The 20,401-nt window shown below is 39.9% G+C and overlaps 1 protein-coding gene and 1 pseudogene across 1 annotated transcript in view; one reads left to right on the top strand and one right to left on the bottom strand.

Annotated features, from left to right (window-relative positions):
• Positions 1–9,391, bottom strand: part of LOC102815006 — a 167,219-nt pseudogene extending 157,828 nt beyond the window's left edge.
• GPC6 (glypican 6) overlaps positions 1–20,401 on the top strand; it is a 1,623,644-nt gene that overhangs the window by 1,045,595 nt on the left and 557,648 nt on the right. The window lies entirely within an intron of this gene.

Here is a 20,401-nt window from a genome sequence, read left to right as displayed (position 1 = left end):
TTCCAACCCATAGCGACCCTGTGTATTTAAATATGGGTGTGCAAATGACTGTCCCCTTCTCCTCTGGAGGGATTCACCCTGTAGTGTAGTAGTTTATGCTGATCCCAGCTGTGATGACCTTTCCCTTTTCCTTCTCTGCCTCTTGCTTCTTTATAGGTTTCTCATAAGCACGCATCCTGCAGTCACCTGTACAAGAATCCCCATCTCAGATTCTTGTTCTAGAGAATTTGATCATCCAGCAAACACAAACTCACTGCCATCAAGTCAATTCTGACTCATAGTGACCCTGTTATAGGACTATAGGGTTTCCAAGGATGTGAATCTTTATGGAAGCAGACTGCTGGCTGTATCATTCTCCCACAGTGGGTTCCAACTGGTGACCTTTCGGTTACCAGCTGATTGCTTTAATGGCTGCACCACCAAGACTCCTTCTGACCAACCATAAGAGACACTAACTGTAACCTGTCAAGCAATTTTTTAAATTATTTAAAATATTTTGTGCCTGATTTGAAGTAAAAATATAGCTCTGCGCTGCTTAACATCCACTATGCTGTTTTTAGGTGTAGCGCTGTGGGTTAATGTGCTGGTGTAGCTCTGTGGGTTAAGGCACTGGACTGCAAGGTTCATTTGAACTGAAAAGCCAGCAGTTCAAGCTCATCAGCTGCTCCTCAGAAACCCTGTACAGGGTCACTATGAGTTGAACAGACTCAGTGTCACTTAACAACAACTACATGCTGTTTTTACATGCCCTTGAGCTAGTTCCAACTTATAATGACCTTGTATAGAGTTTCTAAGGAGCCAGTGGTGGGTTGAACCATCAGCCTTGCAGTTAGCAGCTCAGTGTCATTCAGGGCCACACTAGAACTTCAACATCTGCGAAATAGGACATTATATGATTTCAATGTTGTGCGAATATCATATACCCATGAAATACCTGCACAACTGAAGCCATGCTGAGAACTGCTTAAACTATTTGTTCTCCCTGCCTCTGATACCGGAGGTTACGTCTGGTCTCAGAAAGCCACACCACCCTGCTCACCACAATGTATATTTGATGTCCAGCCCCACTGCCATCCAACCAGCTGCAGCCAGCTCTCCTCCTATCCTCCCTGCCCACTTTCTCTGCCTCACCGGATCGTCCTCTCCCAGGCACCTTAATTATTCCTCTTCTTAGCACCTCTGCAGTCTAGTAGCTATTGGCACAAAAATACCAGCACAAAGCCCCTGGGCCAAGTGGGACAGCCATCTTCCTAGGTGGTTATTTATGCAGTCCCGGCTTGAGCCTGTGAGGTGGGATGCATGGCTGGAGATGAGCAAGGACCGCTTTCCTCTGCCGTCCCAGATCCAGGGAGTTAGTGGACCAGCAGAGCCTGTGAGAGACTTATTGACTCCCTGTACTTCCATTACCTCCCGTTCCTCCATAGGGATTTCTGAACTGTGTGGCACTGTAGGATCAGCACTGGACTGTATGGGAACCACAAGGTCAGCAGTTCAAACGCTCCTCAGAAACCCTATACAGGGTTGCTGTGAGTCAGAACCAACTCAACAGCACTTAACAACATTATAGTCTTATAGGACTCCTGGCATTTCTGTGGTCAGGTGCTAACTGAAGAGTTAGGTGAGGCATACTAAGAATGTTTGTCACTTTTCGAAAAAGAAAAGGAATGAGAAAATACTTGAATTTTTAGATCCCTTTGAAGTATCTTGAAAAGTTTTCATCCCTTGAGTTTGGACTCCTTATTATCTTTGAGCACGGATTTTAGAGTACAACTTCTGCTCTGTCCTGAAGCATGCAGTCCAGCTCTAGCTGAGCATGTGTTCATTGCTATTTCTTATCTGATGAGACCATTGTAAAAGTTTTTCTGTGAGAATTTCACAACATATCTCAAGTAGATGGCTTTTCTTATGCAAATGTGAAGTCCTTACCCCATATTTTAAAATCTGAATATTTTCACCATGTTATTTAGCAGGAGAGTTAATCATCCAAATGTTTGTCTTTTGCTTTTGCTTTTTTGGCTTGCTTTATTAACTTGTGATAAATAAAAAGTGGTTTAAAACAACAAACTTTGGAAAATATAATTTTCAATTGTATATTCAAATCATGTCAGTGGGTAGGAAATGAAATTTATTAGGGAGAATGTTATAGCTATTTGCATAATTTTCTAGTGTTGAAACATGAGGAAAATCTAGCTGCTCATTACAATAGCTCTGGTGTAAACTTGCTTTCAAATAAACTACTCATTCACCAAAGTAAGCCTCTCTAACATAAGCATAAAATATGCATTTAAAGCTTATGTAAAAATAACACATTTCCATTTTCCTAAAAATAATTTAATTGTCTCATTTGTTTGTTAATAGATTGAGTTTAGCAGCTAGCTCTTAGATAGTTTCTTCATTTTAAGATTTGGTATTGGTGGTTGTGTGCCTTGGAGTCGGTTCTGACTCAGTTTCCAAGACTATAAATCTTTACAGGAGCAGAAAGCCACATTTATTTCCCATGCAACAGCTGGTAGTTTCCATCTACTGTAATGGTAATGAAATCACTATTTTCTCTTTTCAGCATTTCACTATTTCTCTGTATTTAATTCATCCATGTGTCCTAATAGCTTACTACCCATTCAAGAAATATTTAATACATTGTCTTATTTTTCTTCTATTTCCTCCTAAAAGTCAAAACTGCATTACAGAATCCCTTTCCATTTACAGAAATTCTGTTATAAAGTTGTATAAAATGGCTCACTTTGGATGAACCCAACTAGATGAGAATTGTTCTATGGTGTTGAACAAAAAAACAAAATCATTCCTAATTATTCCTAATTTTCATACTGTGCTGATGGAACCTATAATCTTCCACAATTTGACCAGAACAGAACTTTCCCACAAAGCAAATATGAAATACACATTTTTGTGCATGATTAAACAAATATTTATTGTTAGCCAATGGCATTTGAAAAAGCACTCCCTGTATTCAAAGAGATCAAACTCTAAAGGAGAAGACAAACATAGAAACAAGCAATCTTAATACAATGTAATTAGAACCAGCTGTACAGAGCAGACCCTCTGGAAACAGAGGAAGAAAGAATTTCCCCATCTGCTGTTTGGAAGAGACTAGGGAGAAATCAGGCAACAGATTTAGTGGATGTGGTTTGTAAACGTTCATTGAAAAGAGCAATTGTAAAGATATTAACCCCATGTCATTTAATGCTGATATCTGTCATTACTTCGGTTGTTTTTTGTTTTTTTGTTTTTTTGGTCTAAAATCAAACTCTCACTTCCTTACTAAAATAGTTTATTTTTCTATCATAGTTACTTCCTTTCTTTACCCACCAACTTAGTAAGGTTTTGTATATCTACTCATGAAAGGAAGAGTCCTGGTGTGCCACTGTTGAATAAGCACTGGACTGCTAACCACAAGGTTGGCAGTTCATACCTACCAGTTGCTCCTTGGAAACCTTATATAGGGTCATTGTGAGTCAGGAACAACTCAGTAGCACTTACAAACAACAAACAACTCATGAAAGGAATCCCAAAATAACAAAGGGTGATGCACAGTATGATAAGCATTGGACTGCTGTTCCAACCCACCAGTCACTCCTTGGAAACCATCTCTCTGTGAGTAGGAGCCAACTTGGCAGCATACAACCACAACAACAAATTCAGTTTAAAAAGGGTTGCTGAGCTAGTGGGTTATAAAATGTACTGTGGCTCAGTCTGTAAAACTGGTTTTCCCTTTAATATCACTCCTTTGTGTGTGACGGTGACTTGTGTTTACACAAAGGTAAACCCCACTGCTTATATGGCCTGACAGTACCCTTATTCTTAAGATGGTACACAAAATATTGTTGGTCAGAATTCTTACACTTTACGTTGGGAAATCGGATTCTTACTGAGGCTCAACTCTGAACCTCTATTTTTATGGTGTAAATTCATCAGGTGTACACATGAGTCTGGTGGTTTTGTATTGGTCTGCAAGGTCAGCAGTTTGAATCTTACCAGCCACTCTGTGGGGGAAAGATGAGGTTGCTCTGAGTCATAATCGACTTGAAGGAACAGCACCACCGCTACCACCAGCGCTGCTGTAATAGAAATGCAAACTCACTCACAGTGTAGGCAGCTCCGGGGAAGGGCTTTCTTTCTCTCTTGGTTGGCTCTGGGAAATGTTCTTGTCATCTTTCAGAATCTGTGGGCCCCGTGTTCCTTGGAGAACTCCAGGTGCCTTGGCATCATTCTTTTCCTGGGTCTAGGAGCCTCTTAGGAGCTCTGGTAGTGTAGTGGTTATGAATCAGGCTGCAAACCTTAAGGTCAGAAGTTTGAAACTACCAGCTGTTCCGCTGGAGAAAAATGAGGCTTTCTGCGCTTGTAAAGATTTACAGCCTCGGAAACCCTGTACAGGGTCGCTATGAGTCGGAACCGACTCCACGTCAGATAACAACAACAACAGGAGCCTCTTAATGCAGGGACCCTAGATCCAAAAGACATGCTCAGATCCCAGCTCAGTCAGGTCTGACTCGTCTCTTCATGCTTGTTTTATCCCTTTTATATCCTGAGAGAGATTACTGCTTCGTTGACATACTGCCTCTCATCCAGCCTCATTAGCTTTGTAGAAGTGAGGATTGATAACACATACGTAATGACAGAATACTAAGAATCATGGTTCAGTTTAGTTGATACATAATTTGGGGAACATAATTCAATGTATAACAGCTGGTTTTGGGGTTCCAACTATTGGCTTATGTGCAGAGTATGAAGGAAAATACTGTGCCTTGGCCTGCTTAGCTTTGATCAGAATTCATGAGTGATTAAGGATGTGAAGGAACGTCAAAAAGTTTCTACAAAAATTCTATAATCCTTTTTTTTTTTTTTTTTATGGTGCCAAATTTAAAGATAGCTTTATTTAAGACATTGCATTTTCCACTTACAATCCAGTGCTACTAAAGTGCAATGTTACTTCCTTACCCTATGCACGTATTCCATATTCAATTATTCAGCATGCCCAGAAATTTAGTTCAACTTTAAAGCTGCTACGGAATGAACTCCAAATTTAGGTCCTTCCATTTTTTATGGTGTAGCAATGCTAAGGTATGTATGCTCAGAGACTGACTTAATCAAGCTCTTCAGTGGTGGGTCCAGTAAGGCACCACTAGATGGAGGAGCTCTACCACTAGAGAAGACCCTAGACATTCCTCCAGGATTGGGTCTAGCACACTAGTGGTGGTGGTGTTGCCATGGAGTTGGTTCCAACTCATAACAAGCCAGTACAGGGGTCCTGAAGCTGTAAATCTTTACAGGAGAAGAAAGTCTCATCTTTCTCCCATGGAGCAGCTCGTATATTCCAGCGTGTAACACTCTACGCCACCAGGGCTCCTTTCTAGCACTCTGGTACAGCTTGGCAATGATGGGGATACAGACTTTTTCCAGTTCTTCCTGCTGATGTTCAAATTCCTTTTACTCTGCCATATGATTCTTATCAAACCTGTTGATAATTTCATTACACTTGTCAAGAATCTTTGGTTGGTTCACATCATTAATGTTGTCTTGAAGTTTGTCATCCTCAACAGTTACATTCATGTTAAATGCACAGGATTGACATGAATTCTTAAAGGACACATTATTTTTCTGGTTTGCATCTTCAGCTTTAGACTTCTCAGCTTCCTGGACCATAGGTTCAATGCCTTCTTTACTCAAGCAGGCCTTGTCATTAGTGATGATAATCTTGTTCTTTTTTCTAGTACTCTTATCCACAGCAGAGACGTTGAGTATGTGTGTGGTATCATTACTGAAAGTGACTATAATCTGAGGAAAACACGAGATACAGGAGGAATACCAGGGAGTTCAAATTTGTCAAGTAGGTTGTTATCCTTGGTCACAGCATGCTCACCTTCATAAACCTGAATGAGTATACTAGGTTGGTTGTCAGGGTAGGCTGTGAAGTTCTGCATCTGCTTGGTATGTGTCTTAGGGCAGGTTTTCAGGAGAAGCAAAACTAATTCAACATATGTGGCACTGTGGGTTAATGCGCTGGACTGCAAAGTCGGTTTGAACCTCAAGGTTGGCAAAGGTGGTGCATGGAGAGACAGAGCAGCTGCAGGTTCTAGGCCCATAGACTGAGTAAGGCAAAGTGTTTATGGTAAAGAGGCTGGCTTGAAGAATGTACCCTTTGTATATATGAATGTGTATAGTCCATGGGCCTAGAGCCTGCATCTGCTCTGTCTCTCCATGCCACCACCTTTGCCACCATCTCTGCTGTAACCACTTTTCTGTGCAAAGATCCCACACTCCACTCATGCTCTTCCTTCTTGTTGTTCCTGGAATCATCTGTTCCTGAAGTAAAAGATTAACTACATCCCCTTTTAGTTATACATCTTCTACGATTATAGTTTGACAATCACAATTAATCCTACTAACAATTACAATTGAAATCATAAAATCCTATGAGCATCATCTTCTACCCCCTTTCACCAGACCCATTTGGAAAATAGTAAACTATTCAGTGGTGATTCTACCATATCCCCCATGTTCTGAAACTAAGCACATCCCTGAAAGCTTGAAAGCCAGCTACTCCATGCCTTTATGTCCCCCATTTTTGATAGCCACGAACCGCAAGGTCAGCAGTTTGAAACTACCAGCTATTCCACAGGAGAAAGATGAGGCTTTCTGCTCCCACAAAGATTTACAGCCTCAGAAACCCTGTATAGGGTTGCTATGAGTCAGAACAGACTGCATGGCACATAACAACAACATCAACTCATTACATTGATGAGACAAACATATTCCTTAATCTGAAGAATCTTCCATTCTGGTTAGAATGTTAAGCAACTACATTCATAAAACAAAAGTCCACTCCAACAAATTGTAGCAATTTAAACTTGCTCACACTATCAAACATCTTTATCTTCATCTGATTAGGTTCTGGTCACAACTCAGCTCTCAACATCCAAGCTAGGTCACATGGGTCCCAGATACAAGTTTGGGAGTCCACACACACCTCCCTTCACTTCCTATCAGCTGGCACCTTCACTCTAGCCCACAGGGACTAGGTCAGTGCCCAGGGACTCAGGAGTTAATACAACTCCCTTAACTTCAGGCCAGCCAGCCTTCTCTCTTAGCTCCTTGCCAGCTCAGTGGAGAACAGGTCCAAACTCAGCCCAGATCCTCAGTGCTGCACTTCCCTCAATTCCACTTTTACATAGACCCTGATGGTCTAGACCAGTGACCATGCAGCTCACAGATTTCCTGTAACTTTAATCCCTAGAAAGGGATTTCTCTGATGAACTGACCTTCCTTGCCTTGATGCCTCTAAAGCACAGCTTGCTTGAAACTCAGAAAGTCTGCTTTTTTTCCCCCCTTTCAATCATGAATCTCTTGTTGCCCTAGTAGTTCTGGATTGGTCTGCATATCTTTTCAAATGCAAATGTACCAACTTGGAAGATTCTGAGTGGGGCTCAGGATTCCACCTAAGGCCCCATACTCTCCAAATGCTGAATAGTTTTTGTTGTCCCTAGAGTGCAGCTCAAGTTCACCAGTGGTTCTTATAAAACCGTACACAGGGTCACTATGGTGGGCTTAAATAGTCATAACTCTATGATGAGTGGCTAAGGAGCAGCTGAGAAGCAGCTCTTAAGCTTGAACCACCAACCTTGTGGTTGAAACCAACCCTACAGTCCAAGACTCCTAAATAAGAAGCTGATTTTTTTTCTGGGCAAATTCTAACTCCCTTTTTAGCAAATCCAATCAAGTATAGGCTGAAGGCTGGCTTACAAGCTCTTTGTAATCGTAATTCCTAATATTTCTATTACACATGTATGTCTATTTTATAGCAATAGTCAGGAGAAACAGATATCCATAAGACAATTAAACACATAAACTTAAAAAAAAACCTCTCAGTCTTTTTGCTCCATTGAACTAACCCCATTTATATGCACATGGCCTTGGGGGGATCTGGCAGGGGGATCCCTGTACTCTCTAACCCTTATCAGCCCTGTTTAACCCAGGTGTCATTTGCTCCAGGCAACTCCACAAGCTGCCACTCTCCCCAGTGCTGAAGTATTTTATTTTATGCCCCTTGGTTTTTTCTTTTACAAAGAAAGCCTCATGAGTCTGTGGCCAGTACAATAAATCCTGATCCTGATGCTAACTGCAAAAACCATGTGGGAACCATGTCCATTGTATTGGGAGCAGACCACATGCCCAAGGAAGCATCTTTTTAATTGATTGGCTACTCATAGAGCTAACTATGCCTGTATTACATTTTATCACTAGGGGAATAAGCATATCTCAATGACTAAAGCTCTGGAAATCTTGGCTGAGTCAAGTTGACACACAACCCAAACTATTACCACAGGAGCTATAGTATTGTGCTTGATGAGAATAGTCTAGCAGGTTCATAACTAAGGGACAGAGGACTGACATCCTTTTGAACATTTTTAGATGTGTCTCCAGATAAGATGGCTACCTGAACAGCTACACCAAAAGCAACAGCCTCATCAGGGTAAATGCTCTTGTTCAGTTCTTTTCCATGGAAGAAGTGATGAAACCTTAAATCTTGAGAATACTGGTAGAACCAACCACCAGGATAAAGCCATAGATCTGTGACTTGTCTAGCTTGGCATCCCTGAGAACTTTTCCCAATGGATCCAGGATACCACAGAACCAGTCAGCATCCAAGTCTTCAAACTGGGCATGGAGGCACGGAGTCCTGGTGTGGTAGTGTACTATAAGCACTGGATTGCTAACCACAGGGTTGGTGGTTCAAACATATCAACTGCTCCTTGGAAACCCTACACGGGGTCGCTATGAGTTGGAACTGACTCAATGTTACTTAACAACAACCATGGAGGTATAGAATTTGATCCCTTCATTTAGAGAATCAGTCTCAATACTGGCTGGGGTGCTGCAAAAGCAAGTATTTTATTTGCTTTGTACGTTCCCAAGCAGTGTGGAGGTGGCAGGCAGTTCTTTTGTTCTCCTGATACATTTTTCATGCTTGTGGTTGAGTTCAGCAATAAAATGATTATCAAAGTCTTCTCCACCTAAATGGGTGTCTCCAAGTGGAGCTAACCTCAAAGATTCCATCTTTGGTAGCATCAAAAATGCCACATCCTAAGTCAAAAATCAGCACATTTCTTTCAGCACTAACCTTTTTGTCTAAGCCATAAATAATACAAGCACTACTCAGTTGATTGATGATTCTAAAAACATTGAGCCCAGCAAATGGTTCCAGCATCTTTGTTACCTGACGCTGAGAATCCTTAATGTTAGTGGAGTGACAAAAGCATTGGTAATGGTCTTCCTTAATCTTTGTCAGGATCATAGATGACACCTTTTCTGGATAGAAATGTTTGATCTGTCCTTTACATTCTACTTGGACGTTGGGCCTGCCTACATCATTCATGGCTGTGAAAGTCCAGTGTTTCATATTAGACTAGACAGTAGCATTATCCAATTTTTGTTTGATCAGAAGTTTGGCATGAACACCACTGTTAATGGAATGCATAGCAACTTGATCCACCCATCATTTGTTCAGTATCAGTAAAAGCAGTATAGCCTGGAGTGGTTTGGTACCTTTCTGATTTACAACTGTCTCTAATTTGCGGTGCTGGAAAACACTCACACAGAAGTAGGTGGTGCTAAACTCAGTGCCAACTGTAGGTCCCTTAGACATCATTGCTCAGTATGGGTACTTCTTGTTGTTAAGTGCTTTCAAGTTGTTTTCAACTCACAGTGACCCTGTATAGGGTTTCCACAGAGCAACTGGTAGGTTTGAAGCACCAATCTTGCACTTAGCAATCCAATGCTTTTCCTATAGTGCCATACCAGGTCCTACCTAGGTGAAAAAGAAATGCAGACTGAAGGACTGATCCCCATTAAATGAGCTCCATTATGTTTTAATTGCATTTTTTCATGAACTTTTTGATGTCCCCTCATGTATCAGTAGGCAGTATCAATACATAAGCTGATGCTCAGGAAATTAAGAGGATAATAGGAAAAAGAAATTAACACAAAATGAAACAAGATAATATGCATTTCAGCTGTTGCGGTTCAAACTGACCTTGAAGTCCAGTACATTATCGTGCAATGTTGTTGTTGTTGTTAAGAACCGTGGAGTCGGTTCCGACTCATAGTGAAGGCTGTACATCTGTATGAGAGCAGAATGCCTCATCTTTCTCCCACAGAACCACTGGTAGTTTCGAACTGCCAACCTTGAGGTTAGCAGCCCAATTCATAACCACTATGCTACCAGAGCTCAATTTAGCACTTGCAATACCAAGTGCTAAATTGTCAATGTAAAAATTAAAATCTACTTTGGGTAATATTGTTGTTGTTAAGTGCCATTGAGTCAGTTCTGATTCACAGCAACCCTGTAGAGGGTTTCCAAGGAGCAGCTAGTAAGCTTGAACCACTGACTTTGTGGTTCAAACCATCTTTGCAGTCCAGCGCATTAACCCACAACACCACACCAGGGCTCAATTGGGCAATGTTGTGTGCTGCAAATATAGATTTTTTTTTCCAGATCAAAAAGGATCAATAGATCAACTGTATAATGTAGCTGATGCTATGACTTGAAAGAATCAATCAACAATTGAACAATGACCATTTTTAGATATTTGAGAGAAAGCAGACACTTAAAACACAACTCTGGATATATTAAATTCCTACCTTAACCATTGGCAAAGGCATTTACAGTACTTGGCAAAGGCATTTAAGCACTTGACTAGTAACTTAAAAGTTGACGGTTCAAACCCAGGCGGTGGCATCACCAGAAGATAGGCTTGTCAGTCTGCTTCCATAAAGATTAGTCAAGAAACTCTATAGAGTTCTATTATATAACACATTTGTTGTTGTTGTTAGATGCCATTGAGTCGGCACTGACTCATAGTGACCTTATGCACAGCAGAACAAAACACTATCCGAACCTGGGCCAACCTCACTACTATTGCCATGTTTGTGTCCATCAATGCTGCCACTTGGCCAATCCATCTCATTGGTGGTCTTCCTCTTTTTTACTACCCTCCACCTTACCAAACATGATATCTTTCTCCAGTGACTGGTCCCACCTGACAATATGTCCAAAGTATGAGAGACGAAGTTTGGCCATGTTGTCCTCCAAGGCACACTTTGGCTGCACTTCTTCCAAAACGGATCTGTTGGTTCTTTTGTCAGCCCATGACACTTTCAATATTCTCCTCCAATACCATAACTCAAAAGCATCAATTCTTCTTTGGTCCTCCTTATTCACTGTCCACCTTTCGCATCCATATGAGGTTATTGAAAATACCATGACTTGGATCAGGTGCACCTTAGTCCTCAAGCTGAGATCTTTGCTCTTCAACACTTTAAAAAGGTCTTGTGCAGCAGATTTGCCTAATTCAATATGTCATTTGATTTCTTGACTGCTACTTCCATGAGTGTTGATCGTTGATCCAAGAAGAATGATGTCCTTGACAACTTCAATCTTTTCTCTGTTGATGAGAATGTTGTTTATTGGTCCAGTGGTGAGGATTTTTGTTTTCTTTACATTGAGATGTAATCCATACCAAAGGCTGTACTCTTTAGTCTTCATCAGTAAATGTTTTAAGGCTTCTTCACTTTCAGTAAGCAAGGTTGTATCATCTGCATATCGCAGGTTGTTAATGAGTCTTCCTCCAATCCTGATGCCATCGAGTCAGTTCTGAATGATCACAACCCTATGTAAGGTTTCTGAGCAGTGCCTGGTGGGTTTGAACCTAGCTGTTGTTGTTAGGAGCTATGGAGTTGACTCTGACTCATAGTGACCCTGTGCACAACAAAATGAAACATTGCCAGGTCCTGTGCCATCCTCACAATTGTTATGCTTGAGCCTGTTGCTGATGCCACTATGCCAATCCACTCATTGAGGGTCTTTCTCTTTTTCTCTGGGCCTCCATTTTACCAAAGGCTCTCTGGTAGTGTAGTGTATATGAGTCGGGCTGCTAACTTCAAGGTCAGCAGTTCAAAACTACCAGCCATTCTGAGGGAGAAAGATGAGGCTTTCTGCTCCTATAAAGATTTATAGTCTCGGAAAACCTTTGTAGAGTTGCTATGAGTCGGAACCAACTAAACAGTAAACCATCACTACCACTTTACCAAGACGTCTTTCTCCAGGGACTGGTTCCTTCCAATAATATATATGTGTATGAGAGACAAAGTCTTATCAACCTGACTTCTAAGGAGCATTCTGGCTGTTCTTCCTCCAGCACAGATTTGTTTGTTCTTCTGACAGTTCATAATATTTTTAGTATTCTTCACCAACATTGTGACTTAAATGCATCAGTTTTTCCATGGTCTTCCTTATCCATTGTACTTATTCATTAACTAACAATCCAGTGCTTACCCTTCAGCATCACACAGGATTCCCTACATGTTTATGTTGTTGTTGTTAAGTGCCATCGAGTTGTTTCTGACCCATAGTGACCCTGTATAGGGTTTCCTAGGAGCAGCTAGTGAGCTTGAACTGCCGACCTTGCAGTTCAAACCAAAGTTGCAGTCTAGTGCATTAACCCACAGCGCCACACCAGGACTCTTAGAGATTTTTATAGATACTGTTAATCCTTCTTATTTCTTTTTCCTGTTAAAAGATTTACTAACAGCATTACTAACACACAAATTAGTTCTCAGAACTTCTGGATTAATTAGGAATTCAGACACTACCTAGTTCTTTGGTAAGAACTAGAACCAGTTTGGGGAATTCACAGCAAGTAAAAAATTTCAAAGATCACATACCTGCTTGTTCATAAAACAAAAGAGCAAAATAGTGAAAAGAGCAAAATTATGATTTGAGTCATTCATTTGAAATTTTGAGGGAAACAGTATCAAAGAATTACCAGTTTTTGTAGTAAGAACACACTATCTATTTTTCAGACATCAGAGTATCCTGCATCTCAAAATCACAGTGACTTCCTCTGGTTCCCAGAATTCTGACTGATCTCAGCCTTCTTGTTTTGATTCAGTAACTCCTAGAATAATCCTCAATGTACATTATCACAGGGCTATAAAGCTGCATAAAGATTGAGGAGGCGGGTGCTATTGTTCTTTCTGTACATATTTTGACATTATCCTGGGCAGCAGTTGATGGGTGAATTTAGGTTTTGTTTAAGTAATAAAGAAAAAAAAAAAAAAAAACACAAAAAAAATGTTGGTTTCATTGTCACTCAGTTTTCATCCCTACAATAAAACAATAGCACAGAAAGAATGCCCTCAAACAGAATTGAAACAAAGATGGCAGAGGTGAAATAAACAAACAAACAAAGGATTCTGACAACATTATGCATCATTTGCATAATGCAATCCTTAAATACATTTTATAGTAGAAATTTATTTCTGTAACTAAGAAATATATGTAGTGAGAGTTGTTTTAGCACTTTCTTTAAAATACTCATAAAAATATGTGTGTCCAAAATAATGATCATAGGATGGGCAGACTGGAGGTCCAGATATTAATCACATAGTTCTGATTTTGGTTAAAGAACCTTCAAACATAAGTGCACTGAATATAAGTGAATGTTATCATATAGGGAAAAAGTACTACTACATCACATCTACAAGTGCAAACTAAAGGACATACTGATGAATTAGTCCTCTAAATTGAAGCAAAAATATTACCTTCTTATGATCATCTACAAAGTCCTGGTGTGGTGCTGCAGGTTAATGCACTAGACTACAAGGTCAGTGGTTCAAGCTCACCAGCACTCCTTGGAAACCCTATCCAGGGTCTCTATGAGTTGGAACCCACTCAAGGGCACTTAAGAACAACAGCAATCATAATTTGCATATGTATTTTTTTAATGGTAGAAGCCTTTTATTTAAAAAAAAAAGGGGGGGGGGAGACAGTTTCTCAGATATTGTCCCTAATTTCACTGGAATCTTATCTATAGCCTGAAAAAAGAAAAAAAGAAAAAGAAATTCTCTATATGTCAAACTCCCCTCTCCCTCCCCCGCCAAATAACAGTGACTTACTCAAAACAGGAATGCATTTTGTTATATGAAGAAAGTCCCAAGAAAAAGCAGAGTGCTGGGGATTCTCCATAATCAATAAAGACCCAGCGCCCATCCATCTTGTTTCTATCACTCCTTCCAGATGTGGCGTCCACAGGGCCCCAAATATCTAAATAAGCTCGCTCATCTCATCTCCTTTTCCAACTAGAAGGAAAAAAGCTCTGCGAAGATCACTTTTTGTACTTGAATATACTTCCAATATGTTACACACTCCATTTCTGCTTACGTTATAGTATCTTGAAAGCAGATGTCCATGCTTAGCTGTAAGGGAGCCTTGCAAATTTAGACTTTCTTTTGAGAACCATTTACCTAACTGAAAGTTGGAGGTTTTATTACTGGGGAAGATTATGGGATAGATAATTAGAAACAACCCATAGTTTCCTAATTGTGAACTAATTTATGAATAATCCATAGTTTCCCCATTTGGAACTAATATGAATACCTACCTCATAGAGTTATGATAATGATTTTAAAAATCAGTGCTTAGTACATAGTGAAAGTGAAGAGAACTTAAAATACTAACGGATGAAGATCAAAGACCATAGCCTTCAGTATGGGTTGCATCTCAATATAAAGAAAATAAAAATCCTCACCACTGGACCAGTAAATAACATCACAGTAAATGGAGAAAAAAATGAAGTTGCCTAGGATTTCATTTTTCTCAGATCAACCATCAATATTCATGGAAGAAGCAGTGAAGAAATCAAATGACATATTGCATTAGGCAAATCTGCTGCACAAGACCTCTTCAAAGTGTTCAAAAGCAAAGAAGTCATTTTGAGGACTAAGGTGAGCCTGACCCAAGCCATGGTATTTTCAATAACATCATATGCATGTGAAAGTAGGACAGTGAGTAAGGAAGACTGTAGAAGAATTGATGTATTTGAGTTATGATGCTGCAAGAGATAATAAAAGTACCATGAACTACTAGAAGTGCAAACAAATCTGTGTTGGAAGAAGTGCATCCATAATGTTTCTTAGAAGCCAGGATGGTGAGAAGTTAGTCTCTCATACCTTGGACATATGGCGGTACCAGTCCCTGAAGAAGGACATCATGTTTGGTAAAGTGCAAGATAGGCAAAGAAGAAGACCCCCAATGAGATGGATTAACACAGTGGCAACAGCTATGGCTGAAGAGTGGCAATGATTGTGAGGTTGGCGCAGGACCAGGCAGTGTTTCGTTCTGTTGTACATAGGTTGCTATGAGTCAGTACCAACTCCATGGCACCTAACAAAAAGAATACACAGTAAGTACGCAGTACCTAATAAGAAAATTTACTGGACATTTAACTATTTCTAACTGTATAAGGGTGAAAATTATCATATTGTTCAATCAGATATATATGTATTCACTCCCTCAGTCAAGGAACATTGGTTGGGTATTTACTATTCAACAGGCACTTTACAATTTATAATAAGCTTCTTGATCATTTCCTAAGTAAGAACCAGTTACTATAGTTTTTAACTGCAATTATCGTAATGCTAACTCCAAGCTCATGTTATTTAAAACATCCAGTAAAGATTCTCTGAAAAGGTAAGACTCTAGAAAATGTAAGAGATTTTAAATTTGAAGACTACTATGAAAATATTCTTTCTGCAGTGATTTCCCAGTATTCAAATCTTGTTTTGATCATTCAAATAAAGTGTCACTTTCCTACGAATAGGGGCAAAAAGTAGTGTCACTTTCAAAGCTTTTTCTGCACATCACGCTTCCTTCGCAGCTTAACCACAGTGCAGCCCCTCCTTTACTCTTCCCGATCATCTCTGAAAGCTCTGTCAAGATAAAGGCATCAATGGTAGTACATTTATTCTCTGTTATATATTTTTACATTAGGAGACAGCTTCTTTAGAAAATCTGTAAAATCCAACCAGATTTCATTAGTAAAATGTTTACTAATGAATGCAATTACCTGAGACTGGATTCATGGCCCACATCCAACCTGGAAAATTCATCCTTTTGTCATTAAGTTGATTCCCACTGTCAGTGAACAAAGAGGACTGGATAGAACTGCTCCAAGAAGTTCCCAAGAGTAGAATCTTTATAAAAACAGATGGTCACAGCTTTCTTCTGTGAAATAACTGGTGGGTTCAAACCATTCAGTTGGCAACTCAAGGGGTCCATTTGGTTACATCCATGAAGGGTCAAATCATCATTACACCTCTCTTCCTTACTGTCAGATTCTCTCTCAAGTCCTCCCCTGGCATGGTGGTTTTTTCTGAATCTCAGACCATTCCTATGACTTTCTGCTGAGTATCCTCAGGGATGCCTTCTTTATTGTCTCTCTTTAATGTGGCCACAAAAGTACTAGATGCACCTTGATTTTGCTTTGCATTTTTTGCAGTTTATTTCTTCCCATTTCTATATTGATACTATGGACTCCTGGTGTGGCCCTGTAGGAGAAACACTGGACTGCAAACCACAAGGTCAGAGTTCAAACCCACCAGCCGCTCCTTGGAAATGCTATACATGGCCGCTGTGAGTTAGAATCTACTTGACGGCCCTTAACAAGATCACATTGATACTATACTCTCTAATATGTTATAGATACAGTTTTTAAAAAAATACAGATCCCTGATCTCCCCTCAAAAATGCTGAATCAGATGCAGTTTAAAAAAAAATACAGATCCCTGCTCTCCCCTCAGAAATGCTGAATCAGAAATGTGTGTGGGGACTTGGGAATTTTTATTTTTATAAAGCTTTCTAGGTCATCCTAATACAACCCAAACATGGGCACTTGGAAGCTATCAGCCTACTGTCAGGGTCAATGCTCAGTGACAGGGATTCGGCCTCCCCACTCCTCTTCAGTTTTGTGTGCTGTATTCCAGTCTTGTAACCACCACTGCTGTGAAGTCAGTTCCGCTCATAGGGACCCTGTAAGACAGAGCAGAACTGCTCCTTAGGTTTCCTTAGACTGTTCATCTTTATGGGAGGGGAGCAAACAGCCTCAGCTTCCTCCCACTGAGCAGCTGCAGGGTTTGAACCCGTGACCTTGCTGTTAGCAGCCCAATGTTAACCCACTACATCACCAGGTCTCCTTCATTCCAGACTTCTTGTTAAATGTCACCAAGTTGGTTCTGATTCATAGCTACCTTGCATAGAGTTTCCAAGGAGCAGCTGGTGAGTTTGAGCCACCAACATTGCAGTTCAAATCGACATTATGGCCCAATGCTTATTTAACCTACAGCACCACACCAGACTTAGTAATGACAAATTACATGTATCAAGTATCTTCTTATGATAGGCTCTGTGCCATTTAGAAGTACTAAATCAGTTAATATATGTAATATAAACCATCAAGTGACAGATATGCGATGTGTTCCGAACCATATCTGACATGCAGGAAGCATATAATGACTATTAATAAATGTTATATCTGATTAGAAGTCCTGGTGTGGCACTGCAGGATAAGCACTGAACCACAAAGTCAATGTCAGCTGCAGTGCCAGTGGTTCAAATTCACCAGCTTCTCCTCGGAAACTAAATTCAGGGTCACCATGAGTTGGGACTAGGTCAACGGCACTCAACAACAACAACACATGTAATTAAGAGTATTAAATATAGGTACATACATAGATGAGAGAAAAAAAGCAGACCTGTTTTATCTTAGTTAACCTTCACAAAAACACTGTGAGGAAGATCCCATTATTGCCCCCATTTTACAGAGTAGGAAACTGAGTTCATCTTTTCTCCACACTCCCTCCAATTCTGGAAAGAGATGTCAACTCTAGGGTCAGCTCCATTCATTAGGAATGGCTATCCAGAGCCCAGAGATGAAGAGGATTCTGAGATCAAGCCTCGGCTCAGAGCAAGAACAATCGTACACATCACCTGTGATCTTGAGAGGAGGGTGTAGCGTGGCACATATGCCACACAATTGTCATTCTTCTATTGTGGCCAGATTTTGAAAAGCAGTAACAACACTAGACTATACTCTGATTACTTGAGACAGAATGACCTAGTGGTGCTCTCTAGATTGAACGATTGATTTTTTTAAAGGCTTATTTTATGAGGTGGCTGGTTGAATTAGAATCCAAGAGTTAGAGTTTTAAAATCCACCGTTCTGATTTAGTGACCCATTATTTTAAGTTTGGTACCGTTCCTAAATGAAGTAAAATTTCAAGAGCTCAAAAATAGTCATTTTCCCACTGAATTAAACTCCAAATGTTATTTTCCCCCTCTAGCTCTTTACTATGTGTAAGCAAATAATATGGAGATGGCAAAATGTAAATTAAAATGTTTAAAGACACAAACACACATATACATATAATTTTTTCTCATAGAAGTCTAAGTACTTCTTTTTAGATATTTCTTTTAAAAATGACACTATTGTTCATAAAATCTGTCACCATCCTATTGCCCATTGAAATCTCAGAATCCTTGGATTCATTAAAAACACATTTGGACTGTTGTTGGTAAGTGCCTTTGAGTTGGTTCTGACTCATAGCGACCCTGTATAGGGTTTCTGAGGAGCAGCTTGTGGGTTTGAACTGCTGAACGTGTGGTTCACAGTTCAGTGCTGATCCTACAGTGCCACACTGGATTCTATGTTATATAGAATCATAAAATCAATATAACCTAATGGTATTGCAAGAACAGTCATCTCTGCCTCTTTTTAGAATTTAGTTTCTACTAGGCACTTATCTTCATATAGAGTGAAATGAGATATTTCCACAGGAGCGAGGAAAGGAAAGTGCTCATTTCTGAGGAAACATTGTGTCTTGCAAAACCTGCATTTGTGTGAATTAGGCCAAGCCTATAGGGACACATCTAGGCTAATATTTCATAAGGACAAAATGTAGAGTTGGAAGGAAAACACAGGATTTTGAATTTTATGTAATGGCAGAGGAGGTGATACACATCTTCCTTGGTGAAGACGTGGCCTATAGTACTAGCACTTTGTTACTAAAGTACCATAACTGTATGGCAATTTTTAAACACTTTATTGGTATTTTCAAAGCTGATGACTTTGTTGATTTTTTTTCTCCTTAGTTAAATCAAAACGGGAATAATGAGATAGAAAGATATAGTACAATAAGATGAACACTTTGACTCTTAAAAATTCAATACACTACAGTTCCAGGTTCCAGATCAAATACAGCATTTCACAAGCTGAAGGGAAAATATATGATAACAATTATTATGAAAGGAGTTTAAAATTTATATCCTCAGTTAATTAAGGAACTATTTTTTAGAACATAGAAATATATGAATATGTATTTTGTTGTTGTTAAGTGCCATTAAGTAGGTACTGACTCATAGTGACCCTATGAACATCTGGATACATTGCCTGGTCCTCTGCCACCCTAATAGTCTATTGCTGTTGACACTGTGCCAATCCATTTCATTGGGGGTCTTCCTCTTCTTTGCTGAACCTCCATTTTACCAAGCATGATGCCCTTCTTCAGGGTCTGGTCTCTCCTGATAACATATCGAAAGTATGAAAGATGAAGTCTTGTCATCCTGGCTTCTAAAGAGCATTCTGGCTGTACTTTTTCCAAGACAGATTTGTTTGTTCTTCTGGCAGTCGACGATACTTTTTATATTCTTCTCCAACACCATAACTCAAATGAATCAATTCTTCTACAATCTTCCTTATTCATTGTTCAATTTTCACAATCATATGAAGCTATTGCAAATACCCTGGCTTGGGTCAGGCTTAGTCCTCAAACTGATATATTTGCTCTTAAACACTTTAAAGAGAACTTGTACAGCAGATTTTTTTTTTTTTTTTCCCCATGAACAAACCCCACAACTTTTTATTGGGAATTGAGATCAACAAATCATACACTTTTTTTTTTTTAATATAAGTTTTTGTTGTGAGGTTTACATAGAAGAGTATCAGTTTTACATTCATCCTATTGTATTTCATTTCATTGCAATGATTACAATCCCCCGCCCCCCGCCCCATACATCATCAGATAACCAAAGAGTACACCCCACAGGCCCACTCCCGGCTGTCAGCACACAGACCCTCTCCCTCCCTGAGTTCAGTGTCCCCAGCCACTCCATCTGTCCAAGTCATCTTCTCTGTCTCCATCCCTGGTGTCACTGCCTCTCTGGGTAGGGTCCCACTCTCTGTTCTTCTCACTTGATGGTCTAAGGGACCTCCGCACCTGGGCTGCAAAATCAATCACTCTCTTCTTCTCAAAAAAACATCTATCTCTATATTTCCTACCCTTATAGTCAATCCTGATGGCAATTATTATTATAGTCAGTCCTGATGGCAATTATTCACTATTGTACCACAAGATTCTTATATCCATTTCCTTTCACCAGCCTGGTCCCAACAGATTGGAAATCATTCAGTGGAGATTCTACCTTCACCCACCCCATCTGGAACTAGGCTCCCTCTTGAAGGCTTGTAAGCCAGTCAGTTCTTGCCTTTATAGG

The sequence above is a fragment of the Chrysochloris asiatica genome, unplaced genomic scaffold (assembly GCF_000296735.1).
Source record: "Chrysochloris asiatica unplaced genomic scaffold, ChrAsi1.0 scaffold00005, whole genome shotgun sequence".
Lineage (NCBI taxonomy): Eukaryota > Metazoa > Chordata > Mammalia > Afrosoricida > Chrysochloridae > Chrysochloris > Chrysochloris asiatica.
This window is presented reverse-complemented; position numbering and strand designations above follow the sequence as displayed.